General features: G+C 36.0%; 2 protein-coding genes across 13 annotated transcripts in view; one reads left to right on the top strand and one right to left on the bottom strand.

Annotated features, from left to right (window-relative positions):
- Positions 1 to 15324, bottom strand: part of Fife (regulating synaptic membrane exocytosis protein fife) — a 158744-nt gene extending 143420 nt beyond the window's left edge. For all 9 annotated transcript variants that reach the window (XR_010890512.1, XR_010890514.1, XR_010890513.1 and 6 more), the window contains exon 1: positions 14968 to 15324. The gene's annotated coding sequence lies outside the window, so the exon portion shown is untranslated. The remainder of the gene's footprint in view (positions 1 to 14967) is intronic.
- Ccdc56 (Coiled-coil domain containing 56) overlaps positions 1 to 24110 on the top strand; it is a 144782-nt gene that overhangs the window by 114173 nt on the left and 6499 nt on the right. The gene's annotated exons all lie outside the window — the stretch shown is intronic.

Raw genomic sequence — 24110 nt, 5'->3', positions numbered from 1 at the left:
TTGCACAGTTTTTACTGCAAATTGCATACATTTTATATTAAAATGTCAAAAATATTATTAAATATATTATACAATTTTCTTGCTTCTTATATTTTTTAAGCAAATAAACGATGTTTTTTCTAAAAAGAAAGTCAGGTTTTATAGTTGCGAATAATGCGTTAGATCGAAATCATTTCTGCGAGAAATTTTAGAACCTCATAAATCGCAATAGATGACGTTAAAAAATCGTTTGGCTTTATAAGTTACATGAAAATCTCGAACGTATTGATATTGCATTTCCGATCCGCGTCACATCCATCACGTGTCACTTACCACACTTTGCTCTCGGAAATCGCGCGAGATATATTTGGATGTATATATGATACATCTGACTCGCGAGCGATAGCCTATCTTTCAGATACTAAAGCGGAAACATCACGGGAAATTCAAGAAATCAAGTTGTTATTGATTCGCGCGAACTTGAAATCGACAGCTTGCGGCATGATTGTATCCCTTTGTATCCGCTCTGACGCGTACAGATAGAGAATTTAACCAGAGAAATATTGCAAGATATCAAAATGTCGAACAAAGTTTATATGTTTCTCCTTTGTTAATTTGTATCCAATTTTATTTAATGTATTATCACCAAAATTTTGCAATTGTTATCCTTAAATTCTTAACGTATTTTAGTTAAAATAGTACTGAAGAGATAGTGTGTTATAATTTGACCGAAACAATCTTATAATTATAAACACAAAAAACTTGCTTTGAAACTTGCTCTAAAACCGACTTTCGCTTTCGCTTTTGATAATATTCGTTTTTTTTTGTTGCTAATATCACTATCACTGCACGCAAATCATAAATTGTCTCACTGAACGTGAATACATAACTCATGTCTCGGTTGAGTAAAGATAAAGATAGGAAACGCAATTTCAACGTGGATTGCATTAATCATTAGGTGAGCAACCCACGCGAGATTTGAAAAAAAAAAAAAAAATGGTCTGTCAGTTCGCTATTGGGGGAGTAAGGACGCCCCTTAAGTTATCATCGACAAGCGGCACGCCACAACGTGCTTTACGACCCGTGGATAAAATATATTACGTGAAAAGTCACCTTCGAAGGTAAAAATCGAAAGATAGAATCGTAAAAGGAAACATGTGTGTAAAAATGTGCGTGGGTACGCACGGCGAATAGCGAGTGGTGTATACACTGTAACGTTCGATAATATTATCGCGCCGCGCCGCCCGTCATGCGTATTTTATGGCACATTTTACATAATGATACAGCTCAGCTAAGCTCATTGGGAACTTTACTCTTCGTTAGGCAATTTTGCGTGACAACGGCTCTACATCGTCGCGATATAATCAGCTACGCTCTCGGATTTACAAATATTTCTCTGATATCGTGAAAATGCCATGAAATTGGTGACACAGTAACGTACAGATTTAAATCTGTACGATTTTAATATAAATTGCGTGACACTCTTTCTCTTCCATAAAAGATATATAAATTTAAAATGTTTAAGTTAAAAATGAAGTTTGTAACTATTTATTCTTTAGATGTCGATAAATTCTTCATAGTGCAAGGCGTTAAATTGAAGCTTGTTCAGCTTGCACTTAAATTCGAATCTGTATTGAGGACGAACAGTTTTGATCGACATGCGTAAATAATTTGGACATGGAATGCTGGATGCGTCAGCATGATTCTGAAATGTCAGACTGACTATTAATCAAAACAATATTAATTACAAATACGAATTATTACACATAGTTTAATCATTATCATATAATCGATTAACAGAATTGGAAAAAAGGAGTGACCTTGGTGAATTATTCAGAATACCGAGTAGAGAGAGAGAGAGAGAGAGAGATGGTTTTCAATATTAAATATGTAGTGAGTTTAACGATCAGGTGCGCATCGCATAACGTATCGAATAATGCAACGCATCGATACCTTGGCAAATATCTTGTGTAAGTATTTTTGTAGCTTTAAGTCAGCTCCGTCGCAACACAGCAGATAACTTTGTTAATAATTTATGTGTGCTGTGCGAAAACAAGGCAGCACATGTTGAATTCGCAAAGTTCAAGCAAACCACTTTCCATAAAAACTTTAAAGAATCTTTTAAAAATTGAAAGAGTTCCTAGATTATTGTCACGCCACATATGGGAGAGAGGGGGGGGGGGGAAGAGAGAGAGATTTTACTTTTTATCTCTTGTAATATTACAATTAATAATTAACATAATGATATAAATAATATAATATCGATGATTTGTAGATCTACGATTTCGACCTTTTTTATTTTATGTATTGGTATTTGTTTACCAATATATATGTTTTTCTTAATTAAACATACGAACTATTATTTGCATGATTTATTCATTTGATAATACGCTCATATGAAATTTCCAAAATGCATTGAAAAAAGGAGCAAGAAGCGTGACATGTAAAATAACACACATGCCAGTTACCAAAATCGCGCGTTTCATTAAAATGCAGCATTTAAATCTCCCTTGAATAATTCAAATCATAAATGTAAATTACACATTTGCCGAAGTTCCATGCTTTTTACATTAAATGGACGCACTTAGCATGATAGCGTGATAGCGCGCGTTTTGATAATGTGACGTAACAAAACATGAGTTACGTGACGTGATAATAATGAGACATGCCTTTGCACAATGTTGTTTTATGCAGTTTGACATTCGGGCCGCTTTCAAGGTTCGCTGGAAGCGCATAGGTGACACGTAACAAAGGCGCGTATTCTCGATCAGAAGGAAATTCTCTCCGGAACGAGAAACGACTTGACGCGAATCGAACGCGAGGCCGCGTCAGCGATGAAGGTAAAGAGGGAAAGAGGATTGAATTTCGCTGCCGCCTCGGTGGTTTCGAGGTCGAGGGCTGTCGACCGACCTAGCCGATCAATATAGCTACAGGTGTCCGAAAGTACTAGCACTAGTTGGTTTTTATACTTTAAAAAGACATCGACAAGCGTTGGCACGACATTTCACTTGAGGCGTTTTAAATTTTCTCGCAAACACAATAATTACATTGTACAATTGTATTAAATACAAAATTATAAGAATTACGTACGCGAATACTATACAAGATATTTCGACTTTTAATTTCACAACAGATTCTTTGTCAATTAAACAATTTTTGTTGTAAAGATATCAATATCTTTTTCGACAAACATTCTAAAATATTTTTTATAAACAGTTGACGAATGTTTCGCAAACTAAATTATTAGGATCAAGCTAAACATCAAAAGTTTATTTATTTTTATGTGTACTGTATACATTTTTATAATTTTAATTTGAAATATTTAAAAGATTTTAGGACAATATAAACATTAAGCTGCAATATCTTCAAATTAAGCGTCATGTCGGTCTCCTGAACAAATAATGAAGAATAGCTGCGGCAAATTTCAGGTCTGCTTGTGATCGCTTTAGCTACAGGTGTTCGAAATTACGAGCACGCAAGCTTGTTAGATATATACTATATGCATCCCGCTTACTCAAAACGATTTCATACAGGCTTGCATGAAGAGATAAAAATGAAGAGATCTCGGATAGAAAAAAATAAGCAACGTCAGCTGCGTTTGAGCAGTGATATTTCTAAAGATCGCAATTTGCAATTCATATTTTTATTACACATAAGCTTAGATAAAATTCATCTCGGCAACATTATGGAAATTTAGCTTTGGTCATTATTAAACATTTTACTCCTGTAAAAAAAGTTTGCGTTACATAATTATTGATTTGAAAAATTCTATTTAAAAAATTCTAATATATACAACTCTGAACAATTATTATCTTCTATTTTATCGTTTCTCGTAATTCTTGAGAATTCTCGAATATTTGCTTAATTTGATGTTAACAACAGATTCAGATTTCTTGAAATAAGTGGGAAATTATGTACCTATAAAAATCACCAAAGAAGGTTGAGTTGGAAGTAGCAGTTTTTCATATTTTTTTATACTTCAATGATCTGGAACGAAGGGTTCTTCTTCATCCCTTTGCTCTTTATGTAAAAAGTGGTTTGAAAGAGCGTATCTTACCAAACAACTCTGCGGAGGGCGTGACTTCTTCCCACCTTAAGACATTTTCTTCAAGAAAGTGCAATAAATATGACAGAGTTCTCATCGTGCTTTTTTTGCACATAGCATTGCGTAGATGCTTAGCTGACTAAAATATTTTCAGTTTGCAAAAGAATCGTTTAACGATGTTTCTCAGCTAATTCTTCGCTGATGCAGCTTTTCTATTATTTCTTTTTAATTTTTATAAGACTAATGATTACGGTGTCTATATTTATGAATTTAATTTATCAATTGTCGTTTAACTAATGTATAAGTCAAATTCGCATAAAAATGCATTATTCACTTGCTATTTTAGAGAAGGGGATCTCTTGGCGGTAGTTTGTCGAAAACTTTTCTGTGACCGTCTTCCACGTGATTTAGTAGTGCAAGTAGGCACGTAAATATCATTTTGTAAGTTGAAGTAAAGAGAAGAAAGAGGAATAGATAACGTTCTGCTAACGTTCTGCTAACGAGCTACTACGAGCGATTTAGGTCGACAATTCTCTCTCTATAAGTATAATGACAATCTATTGCGACGTAAATATGTCCAATTTGTAATCGAACTTTTAATTGCACGTGTATTGCAATTAATTGACAGAGATCGATAACATAGCTGATAGAAAAATCTCTTCGTTACGAAATGACGGAGAAGGAGAAATTATGGAGATGAGTTTCGTCGTCTGTGCGTATCGACCGACACTCCGAGGGGAATAAGTAATCATCGTGTGCCTTGAAATGCGAAACTGGGGCACTAGGCGGCCTTGTTGCATCCTGCGCAACAATGCTGTTGACAGTAACGCACCGTCAGGTTAAAGTAGACCCAATATGCGCGCTACTATAATTATTATATCACAAAGCCGTTATTATCCACAAAAACACATTTATTATGCGCATCGTGTTGAAATTAATGCAATTTAATTGCTCATTTGATTTAAAATATCATAATTTAACATTACAATAAAATGGTATTTCTTGTCAGGAAATATTTGTTAAATGCAAAAATAATATTCATAATGTTTAGCTAAGGTACAATGAAGATAATGAAAATGGATGATAATTCCAACTCATTAATTTTAATTAATTACAGATTGTAGATAATAAAGAAAACAAAATTGTTAATCATAATGTTAACAATTAGTTGAAGTAATAGCAACAGTGTAATTTGTCTGAAGTAATTGCAGCAATTCGTATTAGACACAGGCTGATGATATTTAAAATTATGTATAACGAGAAGTTCGACACGAACGAGTATTAATAAAAATTTCAATTAAATTCTTTTATCGTGAATTATGATTTCATGACATATGTCATATCTTTCGTTTTTATTCATCTGACAAGTTATCGAGACTATTGAATGTATTTAATACTTTTTTTTTTGCGCACCCTATTTTAACGTTTATGCCAATCGCAGCTACTTGTTTCCCTTTGGTTCCACTTCTTACTATCCGTTTTAATGCCACGCGCTATAAGCGCACCGTATCGTGGTAATTGCATTTTTATTCGATTTAATTCCGGCTCTTGACGCGTAATTGACGTTCTAAGAAGCGACTCGTGGCGAACAGAGGTGTGAGCGTGGATGTACGAAGGAAGGAAGGAAGGAAAAGGTAAAAAGCGTGATCGCGTATGTCCCGGATTGTGAAACTGGGTCAACCGGTGACCCTTTATCAGGGCAATGCACACCCGTGGAAATTACCGGTGATAATTTTTTGAAACGGCCTAATAAACGACAAGCTTAAAATTGCAAACTATAATTTTTGCAAATTTAATGAAAAATTCAAAGTGAAAGAGTGAAATGCAAAAAACGACACAAGGGAATCAAGTCTCTAAATTAAACGCACGAAATAATGATATAAATTAATTGCATACATAAATTGATGAACATTTAATTTACGCACTAACCATAATTTCTAAGCTTTATTATTAATGGTTAATAAAACTCGAAAACTTTTTTTTAATCTTGTATTTAAATTACAATATATTAAAAGCTAGAAAATTGATATCAAAGACAATTAATTTATCTACAACGTTACTTCTATAATAAATTAGTTTTAGCGATATTAATCCTTAAAATCCTCTTATCTAGTAAAGTGTAAGGAAAAGCACAATTATTTGATGCTTTAAATTCTGACATGCTCCTGAAATTTAATACGATTTAAATATGCATATTATATTTTTATATTACATTATTATATTTGACACATTTAATTTATTTATAGCATGACAAGAGCAAAGGACAAAAATAATATTTTTCCACGTCAAATATTAACGGAGTTATATTTGCGATTAATTAACAATTCGCAAATATTTACAATTATTCAACGAATTATGATGATATGATAATCTTTATTGATTAGACTACCAGTAAACTGTATATTTCCAGCGTTATGATGCGACGTGAGTTACGTGATATCTCATTGGTCGCCAAACGCTAGAGATTGGGACTCGCGATGCCGCGCGGTAATTTACATATAATTAATTCGAGAATATTGTGGTGTGCAACGGGTAATAATATTACACTGCTGATGCCAGTGTCGACACGTTGGCGTGTACGCTGCTTTTTTTCCACGACCCCATAAATTTTCCATTTAGCACGCGCAATAAATTGCTGCTGAAAATCAGTGAATTTAAGATATTCAACGGACAAAGATTTATCCAACCACTGGATAATACATTTTACGACAATGATTAATAAATCGCGATTGTGATGATTAATAAATCCTCTTAAGAAATCTGTACTTGCGCTACATTATACGTATTCAGTTGATCAGTAACGATCATAAATCTTGTGCAAAGTAGAATGGATTTTTATTCAAATTAATGATATTTATATGAATGTAAAAATATATATATTATATAACTATATATATGTATATAGTGTAGTTGTTAATAACAGGATTATTGATATTAATAATAGATTCAAGATATAAAATCAAATTCTTTTCGGGAATGGTTGCATAAAAAAAAGTACTCTTTACAAAATATCTGACAAAAATTTTTTTTCTCTCATTTTTAATCACACGCTATCTGAACATAATTAATCGTCGTAATTTCACTCTTCAGTGCAACTTTATTTCGAATTCAGTATGCAATTGTCAAACTACGCAGCCTGAAAAAATAAATTTTGCTCAATGACGTATTTTAGCGATGAGGATTGACAAATAATACGAGTGACCTACTCTTGTTTTTATTCACTGCGCACATGCTATAATAATTTTTTTATTATATAAAATATTATTAGATTAATTGTTTATTAAACAGCCTACAAGAAATGTATATGAAGATAATTGAGGCAAATATTGATAAATTTTAATAATATTTTTGAATTATAGATTTTAATTATATATACAGTTTGCTATATGATAATAAATGATATGAATAATGCTATAAATTTCTTATCCGCACATTCAATGGACGTATTGAATTTCGAGTATCGGAATTGACAATTTTATATTAATTCAGAATTGCTTAATTCAACATCCATAAAGTAGTAGTATATATTATATTATTCAGTTGTGCGCTTCTAGATATGCCTCATCACATAATCCGATTAAAATGCAATCAATTTCTCTCATCCATCAAGAACGAAATACATGCGGCGATCGAAAAATGCGCACGGCGGACTTAACACGTGAATTCTCCGGTGGCAAAGAGCGAATTCGATAAAACCAGAGAACGAATTTTAAATCTCTTCAATACGTAAATTTTATAGTCGCAAGCATAAAAACTGAATAACTTTTTAAGAGAGGATGCTACGTACATCACTGGCCATGATTTAAATCCGAAATTTACCTATTCATGGCACTCATTCGTTCCCCGCGTTTACGAGACACGTTAACTTAAACTTCACGAAGGCGACCTCATTAAACTGCTAAAGCACGCGATTACGATTTGTCTCGCATCTATCAGATTCCTTTGATCAGCTTGTTTAAAAAAAAGTTAAATTACTTCGCGATACGACAACTAGTATGATCTTTACAAAGGAATGCCGGACCATTAATTATGTACTTTATCTATATTAGTTTGTTGACGAGATGTAAATTACATTCTTTATGTTACAAGGAACGAAGAACATCCGCATCTTACATAAGTTTTTCCAATTTTATTTTTATTTTTAGAAACGGACAATTTCCATATTTATAAATGTTCATAAATAAGTTAGAAGACAGTTACAACTACAATGCTAAAGCATTTATGCAAAACATGAAATTGTGCTTGCAAATCTCTTAATTTTTAAAAAGTCCAAAAAATATGATAAACATTTGTTATACTTTTAATTCTCATTAATAGCAAATATGCAGAGCGCGCAATATAAAGTAACTGCATATGTAATACTCGAATATAATAAGTAACGACAGTTTATTACAGTTAAGTCTATTGTGTGAAAAATCGATATAAGGTTTGCATTCGCCAAATATTGAGTGTTTGCTACTGTAAAAGAAAGAATTTTCCACCGTTTTCTATTCGCCAGTGAAGTCGATATGCGCGATATTTTGCTTTTCAAATAGCATTCCGAATATTAGAGCGAGTATAAACCAATTACGGAATCATGATTGCGCTGATTGTCGGCAATAGAATGCGACAAAAACGCGAATAGAGATCTACCATTCAGCTTTTTAGAACAGTTCCTGCTATTATCAAAGCTCTTGTGAAATTTTCATTCCTGTTTTTTTTTCAGAAAATGCCTTTCAAAATAATTAATAAAAGTTATGAATATTTTGTGATCGTAAATATTCCGTAATGCAACATTTTGTATGCCAAAAAAAATGGAGAGCAATAATTTCTGAGATTTCGACAAAAAAATCAAACAAACAAGAGTGGACAAAAAGTTAACTATCTCGATATAAATTTTCGCGCAGTGAATATAGGGAAACTGTTACGAGGTAGTTTCACATGAGAGTCTGCGTGTAAAACTTTCGAAGTAACTCTTTGACTGCATTTGCATTGTAGTGATGTTACGCGTAATACTGTATCCGTTTTATGCACGAATAAAACCGCACAATCCCAGCACACAAACCGTAGCATGGCGGCTCAATGATATACGATAAAAAAGGAATTTCAAGACGTGCAGTTGACATACTTCCTTTGTAGGATAATCGTCAGAGCGTCCGAGGTTACATACGCAAATCGATACACGTATTTCCATCTTCATCCTGGCGTGTGCAAACTTTTACAGACAAATCTGTGTCTCGTGCACTTAATCAGAAAATTCACAATTGCAGATCTCATTGATTTATGCATTGTTACTTGAATTAGCTTATTAGTTTATCTACAAAAAATGCGAATTGAAACGAGCTAGAATTAAATTGATTTATATTTCCCATGAATAAAATTTTGTGAAATTTCAAACTTTAAATGTAACGAATAATGAATGTATGTAATTTGATTTATATCTTCCTTTAAAATTACGATTAATTTCGAAACAATTTAAAAAAAAAGTATATTTATCAAACTTTTTCGACGCACTAATCTCATCTTGATTAAACTTGGAAACGTATCTGAAATCGGCCTTCAACATGAAGCGAAATGAATTTGCTTTGTGTTAAATGTACGCCAGCGTCTCGTACTTGAATCTTGTGCAAAATGCGCAATAATGCGCAATCGGTATTCGTTACTCTTTGTTATCCACCCACATAGAGAATTGTATATAACAGACTATATATAGCACGAGCTATATTACAACTTTATTACACACGAAATTCCTTGTTATCCCTGACCGCATTAATTAACTCCCACACGCAATTAAAACTTGATCCTTCGTTTGAAAGGACAACGATAACTATCCGCAACGTATCATGATATTGCAAAAGCCCGAGAAGCGAGCGATGGTGATGCGCGCTTGAATTTTTCATGTGTTCGTACGCCTGGGCGAGTGCGAGAGAGAGAGAGAAAGAGAGATACAGCGGTGGCAGAACAAACGGATACAGGAGCTGGAGTAGTCGTGTGTGGTCTATTAAGACGGGTAAGACGAGCGGCACGAACACCGCTGCTCGTCCCTCACGATATCCATCGCGGTGCTTTCAGAAGAATTGTGCGAGACAATGCTTTTCAGGAGTGATCACGATTGTCGAGAACAAAGAAAAGGGCTTGCGGGGAAGATGGTGCGCGGGAGTGTTGGGCACTGCCAAGTATTATCGCCCTTTACGTGCAAGCGCATGCCGCGGATGTTCGCCAACAAAGAACGTACGAATAATGAAGTTGAACAGCGAACGGGAAGGTGAAAGCGCGGCCGGCGCGAGTGCCGCTTTTGACGTTGAAGCAAGTCAAATTAATTTACATTCTCGAAGCACTGAACACGAATCTTTTGGTAAATCCCGTTACACGCGTCTTTCAGCGCTTCGTGCCGCATATGGCAACTGATTGAACGTAGCCTAATTTCCCGCGAGCTGCGCTCGGAAAGGAATTCATTCAGTTTCATCAAATTCATTGAATTTTCTAATGCTATATGGCGGTTTACAACCGAGCACATACCTGGAATACATCTTCTTAGTGTAATTCAATTTGCAGTGTGTACCAAACATGTTTGTTCAAAACTGGGGAATGCTTTAAGCAGTTATACTAGTTGCGATCTGAATTTGTGCCCGGAATAAATTTTCTCACTGATCTTATTGCTTTATAAAGTTTATTTTCAGAGAATAAATATTTAAAAAATCAAGACGTGCCAGTGAGATATTTTAGAGTAATTTCAGATTTATACGATGATATATTTCATTCTGACAACGAGCATTTTTCTCAATTCTTTTATTTATCTTTACTGTTTTCTCCTGTTTTTTTTTTTTTTCTAGATGAATTGATCATTCTGACGGTTTTTAAAAAAGAGTTTTTATCAATTATAAATTCTGAGAAAGATTTATCTGTAAGTTATGAGAAATGTTATATCTTAACACACACTACGCTTACAAAATAATGAAGATTTATTCTATATTTTAATTATAATACAACGATCCTCACAAATATATATAAATAAAACACATACAAGTTTGTAGATGCATCAACTAAAATTTATCGGCTTATTTCAGTCATTTAAAATTCAAAATTAAAGTTTAAAATTAAAGTATAAATATATTGTAAACACGTTTACTACATGTATATGATAAATTAAACAAAATTGACGTCAAAATTATATCGCGAATTGCGGAATTTATTTAAAATTCTTCTCACAAATATATTCAAACTGATTGAAGTTTAGGGGATAATACCGACCTTGACCTTCTTTTCCGCAAAAGAGTTCAAAGACGTGAGAGTATCCGAAGTGAGATTTGTAGTATTGTTTGTCGTTTGACCGACCTTGTTTTGCGTAAATCGCTCTATTCTTTCTACTTCCTTCCGAAATGTGCTTGAGTGTTATCATCGTTGCGGCTCCACTTTCAAAGCAACTTAATCTCTGCGCAATTCGTTGAGCTTTCTCATAGTTCTTTCTACGACAATTATTATATTATTGTGTAAAAACGAGATAAAAGCAAGGAATGACTATAATGAACATTATTTAATGAATTATTAAATAATTTTAAATGCATATTTTAACACAATTACAATTTCTATTTCGTCCGACTTTAAATATTGACGTCTTTATGCTCATTTAATATTTACGAGCGGGAAGCCACATTTATAAGCCAATCCAATTCTTCGTCCAATTTCTGAAGTCATTAAAAAAACTGCAGAAAAAAAAGTTTCGAGAGTTTAATATTTTCGTTGCACATTCTGAACAACGCTCGTGCATTCAACAGTTTTTGTTACGCAAACGTGCAATCGTAAATAAAAAAAAGTTTGCATTTTTCCGAATACAAACATGTATTGATTTTATTTCTGATAATAAGAGATAATAATAAGAGCAAGGATGCTAATCTCGAAAATGATAGAAGAATCATTTCGATTCTCATTGATATAAGGCACCGTTTTCGGATTTGCCTTTTAGATTGATGGGAATTCGGGAAGGTTTGTAAAGTTGCGTTTGTGTAATCTCAGGAGATGCATACGAGAGTCATTTGAATTGCGATTTCCGAAAATCCAGTTTGGGAAATGCCGCAAATATGTGATCTTTGTGAAAATACACAGCGATTTGTTGGCATCTGTCCAACGGCTGTGTTCCGTTTTTGTGAAATTTATTGGTTCTCGATGGCAGTAGTATAGTGACCGCTTTAATGTACAAGCCACAGTTTATTAAAGTTATTATTGACAAAACCGCTGCTTCAAAAATTTGGCCACAGAGGCTAATTAAACAACTTTCTTTTCGACATAGTTTCACTCGACCACCTATACACGTTTTAATTAATTGCCTAAAAGGAACTAAAAAGTACAAGACAAAAAATTGACAATATTAGATGTTTTTATTTATCAAGATAAATCTTTAGAATCAATTCTTCAGAAGTGAATGTAATTTAAAATTGCAAACGCGAGAAAAAGTTTCAACTTCAATACAAGTATAGCCTAGCTGTTCAACAATCATAAAAAACGCGGTTTTATTGATTTTTTTTTTAATTTACTGTCAATTATTTTTGCACGGTCTACTAATTTACGTAATGGCTGACTTTTTAATTAAACTTTGGAAAAAGTCGTTTTTTGATAGACAAGAATTGCGCGTAAATAAAATTTCCCATGCACGTGTAATTGATATTTAATATCAATTATTTATTTCAGCTAATTCGTTTAGCTAAATTGTTTCGACACATTAAAATAAACGAACTGTTGATCGAAAGTTCTCGACGATATCACTTTACAAGCCGGATGTTTAAAAGATGCGAGTCAGTGTAATATCTCGTTGCAGGAGTTTATCCGTATCGGAAAAGATATTGCGTTATTGACATATCTCCTTGACTACTATCAAATCCGCTTCATTTGCTGAAAGATTCGCGGAGATTAAATGATCGAACGTACATAAAGAGCGCGGAATTGTTATTCCAGAATCCGGAGGAAATTTCAGCGGCGGTCAGTGGATTAAAACCGTGCCGACGTCGCTATATTATTTCGCATGCCTCGTTAGGTTAGATGGCACTCTTCGTATTTACGTTGTAAGTTCATAAAATTGCATAAAGAAGTTCCGCATCTTATGTCCTTATAATAAGGACAACAGCGTCATAATAAGATATTGCAAGAAAACAAGAGAAGTTCCTTGAGAGTTGACATTTAGGTATCTTGCGCGTTATATAAAAATGATCTCATTTTCAACTAAATGATCTCTTCGAAGCCATGTTTCTGAAAAGAATTTACAAACTATTATTCTGCAAAATAATTATTTTGTCTTCGAGATAACAATAGCTGCAATGATAAGCCCCCCTCTTTTAACACATAATAAAGAAATTTAATTAAATATGCGTTTTTCTTCATTTATTAAGTAATATAAAATTTATGCGATGCTGTTTAATGGAAAATGTAGACTCGACTTGCACGCTGCTCGTGTACGTGATAATTGCACAAACTGCTGCGCTTTTAGTCGTCAAGTATCGTGACTACTATCGCCCTAACGTCGGATTTAGGGGAGCAACTAACCTGTTACTCAGATGCACTTAGAAGCTCCTCAACTTACAAGAAGATTAATGGCTGCGATCGAGCGAACTCGCCATTAAGAAAGACGCGAAATACGCCGCGTGACGCAGATGGAACGACGTGATCCCAGCTGAAGGACTAAATACTGAGCTCCGTCTTCAATCCCCCGCTTCCGATTGCTACGCGTGTAACCTAATTACGATCGGTATACGCGTGCTCAACAAAGACTTTGATGCGAAACAAATCTCCATTCTAATCTACAAACGAGACAACCTGTTACTTGGCTCGAAACTCACCAACTTATATCAAGTTGGCGGCTTGAGATCGACCGCGGAAACCATCGAGCATCATCTGCCGCTCATCACCATCACCTCGTTAACTGTCTTGCCCAGCGAGCGTGAATTTCGCAACAACTCAATCGCTATGGCGCGAATTCTGACGGCCATGAACCGTAGAATAATTGCAATATATCGACGCGTCAATTATTTGTCATTTGATCGCGATTTATTATGAAATTATCTCTAAAAATTAACTGTACTATTTGCAATTGCAAAATTTATCTCTTTAAACCGTTTCAAATTTACTTAAAAAAGATGAAAATTGTGTTTCATAAAATCTGTGGAAAACTTTTTTAATTGCTCGGTTTCTCATCTTTGTTGTTGCAAGTACAAAAGAGAAATCTTACATATTAAGAACAAGGATTTTTATTCGTACATACATATTATACATGTTTCGCTTCAACGTATATTACAAATTGTATTACACAGATTGCAATGAACTTTAGAATCGCGAAAAGATTAGAAACGTAAATTTTCGAACAAATAAATTTTTCAATTTAGCTCCTTGTCTGCTCGCAATTAATTCTTCCGGAACGGTCGCCATTGTAACAGCCCTCAGATATATTTTCTAATCCTTCTTTTGCCTTGATTCAATTTCCGAACCTACATTGCTACTATTCAACCATGAAGTGTAACGAGTTCACATCTGAATATCGATCACCGAAAGTACTACGTGCTTCGCCACCTTCGCACAGATTATGCACTCGTCTTTCGGATCATCGTGACCATCATTCTCAAATTCAACGCGTTTCGTCACGTCTGACGCATCAACATGTCTGATGAAATTAACTGTTGAAAGCACGATTTTAAGCAGAATTTGCAGCACCTTGTCCCATATAAACGTTCTACGTACGTATGTCTCCTTCGGGTACATTTTTAAGCGCATCTTCATCGCAATCTACGTCGCCAGCTGTTACTTGACGGTTCGCGATTCTTGTCCCTCGACATCCCTAACATGTTAATGTCCGAAAATCGGCTGGCAAAAACAGAGCGATCGCGGTTGAATCGCTCTGCATACGAGTGCACATATCCCGAGCGTCCCCGCTCCGATCGATCGCGATCGATCGCTTTTATAGACGTTTGTACAACACCAACCTGTTACTTGTCGGCAGCTTTCCAAGAGAAGAGTAGGGATGCGTGCAACCCCTCGAGCGCGCTTCTCGGCTCCCTTTCGCACGGTTGCACGTGCTTTCCCCGGTATTGTCTTGGCACCGACAGCGCGCGCCCGCTTTCTTTCCCCGATAAGACGCGATCCGACGGATCCACACCGTCGCCGAATGCGCCCGAAGGGGGGAAGAGCGAGGGGAGACCGGTGTTCTGCGGTATCCCGCGAGTTCAGTTGCAAAGAAAAAAAACAGGATCGCCGCGACACCCCAACGAAGCGACCGTATCGTCGGGCAGGCAGCCCGGCTTGCACTGCCCGGGTCTGCCGTTTCTCCCACCGTAGGACCGCCACCACTGCCTCACCTTCCCCTTCCCTCCCCCCTAACCCCTCTCACCCTCTGCTAGTGTGCCGCGACAACCCCCGCCGCACCATCCGCGTTCTACGAACACGTCCTCTCCCGAAAAAGCTCACCTCTCAACCCCACCTGACGCCGCTCCGCGCGTTCTCCCCTTCACGTCCCTCGTCCTAGAACCTCTCGAGTAGCTCAGGGCGCAAGCTCGCGCCCTCTCACTCCCTTCGAGGGTTACAGGCGAGAAGCCTTCGCCTCGCGGCCGGCTGATGCAGGACGAAGGACAAGACGAAGACACTGCATCGGGAGGAGCGTGCGTCGTCGATACGTGCGTCAATCTCGACTACTGCGTACTCGCCCGCGGTCCTCGGAGAGATCGTCGCACACTGCACGTTGAATGAGTGATCTGACTTTGTTAGTGAATGAATATGATGTTTGCCGCCAGCTGAATGGGGAGAAGTATACATGCGAAGGAAAAAGTCGGCGTAACAGAGTGTGAAAGCAGAAATTGTCGTCAATTTTAGATTCAAAATTATATTTATCATCCTCAGAGTTTCTTCCTAATCTAGCACAGACATTTAAATGCAATAAATTATGGTCTAACAAATGTTACATATTCAATATTCAAATGAATATTCTAAGATAAATATATATGTTATAGTTTCACTACGCGATTATAGTAATTTTATTTCCAATCGCCGTTGTTTATTCATGCTTTTGTACGCGTGAAACTCAACTCAATCGAAACAAATAAATTTTGCACCCTTGCGTATTCGCGTCTGACGCACAATTTAAGTGATTAACCGGATGTGCGGATGCTCGCGTTGAGAGATGAATAAAGAGGCGGAGGACATGAATCTGCGTTATTAACTTAATTTGAGGATCGAGAATGTGAAATGATACGTAAACCAAGTTATAGTGAATACACAAATATACACGCGATATGCATACATAAAGTGTGGAAGCAAATCGAAGTATATATTGCGAAATTTTGACAACGTTGCGTTGGTGTGCCGAATTGTATGCAATATTATTGCCGAAACTATATTCAAGTCGCGTACGTGAATAAACAACATAGCTTCGTTGTCGACATGTTTAATCGAAATGCTGGAAATCGAGTTGCATTGCTGAATCTTAACTTCATTCAGCGATAAATTGCGACATGCTGCTCGCGCGCGCGCGTGCGTTACATGATCCGAGGTAGAAAAGCGTAATACTCTTAAAGTGCACTTAGTAAATATCTCTCTAAACGTAATGCCGTCAAGCTAAATCTGTTGCTTTGCAACACGACAGTACGGAAAATTACATATTCTGAAGAACGGAGATAAACATCTTCCCAGGTTTTAAAGAATTTCACGTTAAACCGATCAGCTGATCGAGAGCGAGCCTCGCGTTAAAAGTTTATGTATATAAAAACTTGATAAATTTATTTTTTCCAGATATATTTTAATAATCTTACATATGTATAGAAAGCTTAATATTTTACCCAAAATTGTTTTATTTTTTATTAAAATAAAGATTATTGGAAATTCTTAAACAAAAGGCGCTCTGGGATTATACAAAACGCATCATAACATAAAATAAAATTCTTTCAAAAGCGAATTATTTAATTAATTTGGAGAAAAGTTTTGATTAGATACTAAATTTTTCGCAAGCTTTTAATTATTTATCTTAAGTATCTTACTAAGTGATTTTGAAGTAAAATTCTGTTGAATTGGAGCTTACTTAAATAAGAAATGAGATTGTGCTTTAAAGCTTAATTTGTACGAAGACGAGAAATCAATTTTTAATTACTTATAATTCAAAAACGTTTCATGTAATATTTTCGTTAAAAAAAATCTACTACAAATTTGTCGAAATCTATGCCGGAGATTGCTGAGGATATATACCTCGTATATTCTCCACGTGTCTGCTGTATCATCATTCTCCTATAATATTCTCTATGTGAAAAGACCGCAGGTGGAGGATTTCAGAGTAAATCCTGACGAGGCGTCACGTGGGACGTCACTACCTGATCGATTTCGCGCGCGGAGAGGAAGTTTCCTGGCGAAAGCTCAGGTCGCGGGCTCGTGCCTCGCTTGTATCCCTGTCCCCTCCATTATCCTGCAGCCCCTCCGCTCCTTTCCTTGTCCGCCGGACTGTCCAGGGATGCGGCGGAGGATATTTCGCGATGCGCAGGCGACGAATCGTGCGCGCATTTCGGGGACACTCCGATTATTACACGTTGGGGATGTAGAATAGTATTCCGTCACGAGGGGGCGGTCAAGAAAGGGTGGGTGAAAGACAAGGAAGAATGCTTCGGTGTGTCGGTACAGTGCGGAAAGTTCTGCGTGGTGGAGGATTAGACTTAGGTTGGAACAGCGATAGAATAGATCCTTTAACGATGACGCTTGTTATCTGTCTGGAATAGAAAATGCAGCGGGGGTGTACATTCTCAATTATCGTCTTTCTCGCGTCTCAGGATACGAAACTTTTCACGGTACACGTAATTCTTATTCCAGCGCTTTTTCAACACGATTTCAAATAGATTTCCAGAAAACTTGATTTGTGTATTTCATAAAAGTGTGCAACTTTCTAATATAAATTACGATTTTAAACGACACGTGTGTCTAAGAATAGTCTGAGATTGTGAAAAACATTTAACGAATGTAACATTAATGAAATATGATCGTGAAAAGTACTTTCGCTGACTTTGCGGCGCCCGCAACATCTGCGCCACCGGTAATTGAGAAGAAAGTATGTTTTTAACAATTTACATCAACAACAAAAGAATGCCGAGCCACAGGTCGAGAAATCCTCTTTCATCTTTCAGTGCAATTCGTTGAGAGAAATCTGTACGCTTTGGCCCTTGATTGTTCCTTGAATTCTGGCAACGTCGTTAAATTCTTACGATGCGAGAATGTCTTTGAAGCGTTATAAAATGCACGGGCATTATTCAAGCCGCGAAATCTCGCTGGGGAATTTAAAGCAGAAACGCAAATACGTAGACCCACTTGTCTTACGGAACATATTTTATGCTTTCCCGTCCACGTGCGTTTGTTAATCTCAAACCAGTATGAAAAGTTTGCTCTACGGAACGCTGATAAAATCTTCGTTTATTCTATTGAGACGAGTACTTCAGTTTACATTTGCAGCTTAACAAAGAAGTAAAGTTACGACATACGTATAATTCTCCTATTATAAACTGCTTTCGAAAACACTTTCAAATGAATACGGAGCTCGCGAGACAATCTAGATATCTTTCTACATAAAATACAAGTATGTCGAGCATTAATTAAAATATCACATCTTTTCCTTACACTTCAATTTTACATGCAAGAACACCGGTCGCTTTTAACAAGGAACATTAATCATTGTTCTCACAATCAGTACATAACATATCGCACTTTCTAGCGCCGGGACTTTACAATGGACTCCTTCAAACACACATACACGCACGCACACAACGGTCGCAAATTAATCCCTTATACACGGGACTTAGACAGAACACAGGGGACAGTTTCGTATTCGAGTATGCTGCGCTTTGTGAATCGTGCCAAAAGCGGAAACGCGTTCAATGCAGAGGCAGATCTCGCAGTTATATCAGAAACACTCAACACTGTATGCATTAATACACGCAAGACAGAAATGATCAGATGATATTCGCCGTGTAACGAGAAATTGGAGTATCGATATCTCGAAGTAATTAACGATCGGAACAATTTAAAACCGTCATACCGATTTCACAATTTACTCTGCATGATTAATTAGGACAGAAATTTTGACAAGCTTTGCTTTATTTTTCCACGCCGATTTATGACAGAAACAATTTTGCGACGTGCAAAACTTTTTCCATTAATCCAATGCCACTGATGGCACATCGTTCCATCGGTCAGGAGCAAGCGCCATTTTATTTCGTCGCTTTTAGTCGGGACGAACTTTCAAGGTCGTGCATTATCAATGAGAACGTAATCAAATTTTTCAACATTTTTTTACTCTCAACGATCGCCGTACATTATGTTCTTCTTTGCAACAAAAATAATAAAATATTTTATCACTAGACCGATTATTAAAAAACAGTTTTATCTAATACGGAAATTAATGCAAACCATAACCATTTGTAAAAACATTATGATGATAAAGCTTTCTTCATTACTAACACAGTCTGCACGACGTAATCTCATGTCCGATATTAACTCACGCGAAAATCGTGCGAGATTCTGCGGGAAAGTACATGTGCTTGTGTAGATAGCTTCCGAAAATTTAATCTGAAATTCGGTTTTTTTCATTCTTAATTATCCAAACATGAAATTTGTGTATTCCCGTGTAAAATAATGATAAATTTTCGAAAATAACACATTTGTGCTCGCGCGGACCCAGGAGATATATAATTATTATACTTTATTAAAACGCAAATTAATTACTCTCGTCGAGCGCAACATCGCTGCCACCGCTCATTTCGAGCGAAAATATGACTAGAATTTTGCAGTTAAATATTATTCCAACTGACTCTCCGCTCAATAATTTTGCTTCCATTGTCTCGTAATTGTATTAGTTTGCGTTATCTCGTAACGTCATTCTATCTATGCAAATTCAAGCTTCGAAATATTATGGTAACTGTATTCATTCCTTGCAATTTTACTAATCTTTTGCACCGCGATTCTGGGACAGAAAATTTACTACGCACCCCAATATTTGTATACATTTCGCACACGCGATCTTTTTATGCAATTAGCATTTTTTTCATATTCTATTGAGTTTGTTGTACAACCGGGATTTTTTCACGCGCGATTGGCGCGTATTACGGGAGGAGTTCTCGGAAATGACGGATTTATAAATAAAGCACGCGCTATAGCAACAGCTTTACACCGATAATCGGGCAATTTCGACGGCGCGCGACAAATATCGTAGAGATAATGGAGACGCGTGCTCTGGCGTGTACGAGTAATTCAATCTGCCATTGCCGGTAGTCAGCGGCAGCGTCAGCGAGTGGAAAAAGGGAGTAACGGGGCTGCCTGCCTGCCTGCATCTCCGCTCGTGCTACGCCGCGCTACGTCATTATGGATGCAAGTCCACATCCACCGTGCACCCGGATTCTGCGCGATAATCCACAACCGGATTATCGCGGAAATTGAAGTAACTATGTGATTACACAGAGGCGGCCGCGTCTTACCTGCTCTCTGTTAGGCGTTAATAGCGTCGCATACTAACCGCCCTCTTCTCTCCAAGCAGTGGGCGAGAACACGTTGTCGCCTCGCCTTGCCCTGCCGGCGTTCCGCATTTCCCGTTCAGGAGATGAGAAATTAAGAGGGTGGAAGGATAGCGCGCGCGCCGAGTGATGAAGAAATCCTCTTACGACAACCTTCACCGTATTTCGTGTTGGAGTATCATTAAATTAACACGCGTTACATTGTGATACTTTATTCGCTAATAATAAATATATTTGGACAGGTTATTTTAAACGTAAAAATCGTGTTTGAAATATTTAATTGTGAATTACTATAATTGAAAATAGTATAGTTATTTGATCAAATTATGCCAATTTCTTGCTACTGACAAGAAAAGTAGATAAATTATAGATTATTATTATTATAGACAACTATAGATTATAGAATTATAGATTATTATTATTATAGATTATAGAATTTATAGATTTTTTCATTAAAATTCTCATCTTGCACAGAAAATCCAAGATATAAATTTTAGAAATAATTTATAACTTCACACATTTGGTTTTAAATATTAATTTAATAATATAAATGCAGGCACAGCTCTATTTAAGTTTTAATGTGACCATGCCTTTGCTGACTTTAAAAAGAATATATTCTTATTTTATGAAGAAATCAGTAATTAAATGATTGTAAATTGCAGATTGCAATTTTAAATATAAAGCTCGCGGAAATATGATGTGCACGTGGCACATCGAAAGCGGTTATTTATACAATATACCGCCGACGTCCGTCAGCTGGTTCAACTGGCGTACGCTAGTTTACATTGCAAACAGCACCTTGCGCTGATCACCTTGACCCTTCTGTACTCACCTTGGCAAAGTTTCGCGCAAACGCATACATCTTTTTCTCTCCATATCTCCGGTTTCTCCTCTTCTCTTATTCCCTTTACTCATTTTTCTTTCTCTTTAATCCACGAGATTGTACGATTTTTACAGTTGATATTAGATACATATTGCAAGAAATTTATCATACAATTTATCTTCTCTTTCTGTCAGTAACAATAAATTTAATTTTCAAATGTATACATCGTCCGAAAAGAACGTAATCGATATTTTTTTTTCCTCCATCCATATCTATCGCAAGATTCTTGAAATATTTTCCTATATATTAACTTTTCTGCGTATTAGTTTAAATTCTGATGCAAATATGTAATTAATAAAGTTCGCGAAAAAATATCTCAAAGAGAAAAAAATTTCTTATTTTTTTCTGAATCAAGTTGCGCTACTTATTAACTTCTATCGACTATCGATATTGAGCTTTTGCGAATGCGAAAGAAACTTGAAAGAAATTCGAAGCGGGCGTTTTTACGCTCTCTTCGACACGTGCAGTTCGATTCTAATGCCGTATAATTAAGCCGAGATGCAAAATTCTCAAATAAAAAACGATTATAATAAATAACGATAATAAATAACGACTCTTGAAACAAATTGATACAATTAAATAATTATTATATCTGATAATAAATTGTTATTTAAAATAATAATAATTTTCATTAATAAAATTTTTGATTATTGTGCATCTCTCGAAGAATAACAAGCAATAATTATATTCAAATAAAATATGAAACATTTATTTCTTTATATTTAATTATTACTTGTTAAATATAATTCATCGATTGTTTCATTTTAAAACTTCGCCTTTTGATTTTTGAGAAAGTAACGTGTCTTCAGCGCAAGCTCGTAACAATGACAGAGCTTAGATTTATTGACAAATTATTACGAAATAAATATCTCGGATGAGAAATGCGCGGCAATTGCCATAATCGAAGTCGATAGGTAGCACTCTCTCTTCATAATCCTGCTCGTTGCGCACGTGCGAGCAGGATTACGATTTCGTGACACAGGCACGTTTCGTCGTCGTCGTCGTCGTCATCGAAATCCGTGTCACACGATATCGCACATTATCATAGATATTGGCCGAGGGCTTTAGCTTCGGGGCTTCGGTACGTTAACGGTCCTCATAAATAAAAAAGATCGTCGAGCGGCATGAAATTCGCCGCCGACGGAACAGCGTTTCTCCTCTCGAGAGTATCCTGCCATGCCGTTGCCTCTTCGGCTTGAAAGGCTCGTTTCTCATTCTTCCCGTCCTTTCGAAATACGCGGATCCACTTTACGCTCGATACACCGTAGTGCCACTTACGACAGTACGCTCTCCATACCGCCGCTGTTTCGAAGATACTGCTGTAATGTCGAAGAAGCCGTTTTTCCCACATCGACGTAACTTCTACGTGGCTTACTTTCCAAGTGCTTAAAATGAATGGGATAGATTTGAAAAGAAAAGTCTAAATTTTTTTTTCAGCATAGACCGTAGGATGATATATACACGGAACGTAACATTTTCAACTCTCAAACAGATTTAAAAATGAAAATTTATTTTTAGAATATATTAAATTTATATATTTTATTTGTGTCTCTAAAAAATAGCGTACTTATTTTTTTGCTTTTTAATAAAATGTATTGTGAGTAAACAATACAGTTCAGGAATACACACACACATACACACACATTTTGTATAGATAAATAAATTATTATATTTGCCATAAAGATATAATTAATATTAATCAATAAAATTAATCTCAGCATTATGATGTTATGGTAAATACACATAAATATTGCAATGAATCTCTAACAGTGTTACAAGTACCGTATTGGAAAACCATCGCATAAATCACAACGCCTTCCAGCACATAGCGCACAACGATCCCTTCAATTTTCTTTTATTCGTCAGTAGTTTCAAAGTCAATCTTCGCTATCGCGAAATCGTGGACTTTAAGGACGCCATTGCGCATAAACGAGATAAAGTGAGACGTCTTTCCAGCCGCTGGAAGTAATTTTGTTATGAACTTTCGGGAGGAGCGTATTTTTCTCAGTGTTACCCGAAAACAGTCCACGTCTCTGCGAGTCTCGGATAATAATCAACCTAGAAATGGAAAAATTTAATAAAAAATCTTCAGCTTGCTTTCTTTCTTTCCCTTCTAAAAGACGATGATATCTGAAGCGCAGACTATCACCTTCGGGGGAACTTTTGCAAATCGATTTTGCGCATAGTGTACAAACTTCACCGTGAATTATTTTGTAGGTTGACTTTTGCGTGGGTGACACTAAGCTAGTTATAATAGAAACTCGTTGCATCACATCTGGCAATGTTCCATGTGTACTTTGACGAACATTATGGGCTTCGTGTGTTCATAGCGGTAATATAAGAAAATATGGCGCGCTTAATTGGAAACTTTTACTGTATCATTTACATATGCGCGCGAGACCATAGAAATCGCGGCGCAATTAATTATCTATTTAATCATTTAGTTAATTATATGCGTGCATTAATAAATTGGCTTATTTAATTAATGACGTGTTCTATCTCATTTGTCTCATACAGTAGGATGCTCGCCAACCGCATTGCTGCGTTATATCATCAAATTATATCATACAACTGGCTCGAATTAATAACGCATCCTTAATATACTCATAATTTATTACATAAAATATTGCAAATGCAAAATAACAAAATAAAGATGTACTTTGCGCTAATTTATACACAATAAATGGCTAATTAACTCAATTTATGACATTGC

The sequence above is a fragment of the Linepithema humile genome, chromosome 5, assembly GCF_040581485.1.
Source record: "Linepithema humile isolate Giens D197 chromosome 5, Lhum_UNIL_v1.0, whole genome shotgun sequence".
NCBI lineage: Eukaryota > Metazoa > Arthropoda > Insecta > Hymenoptera > Formicidae > Linepithema > Linepithema humile.
This window is presented reverse-complemented; position numbering and strand designations above follow the sequence as displayed.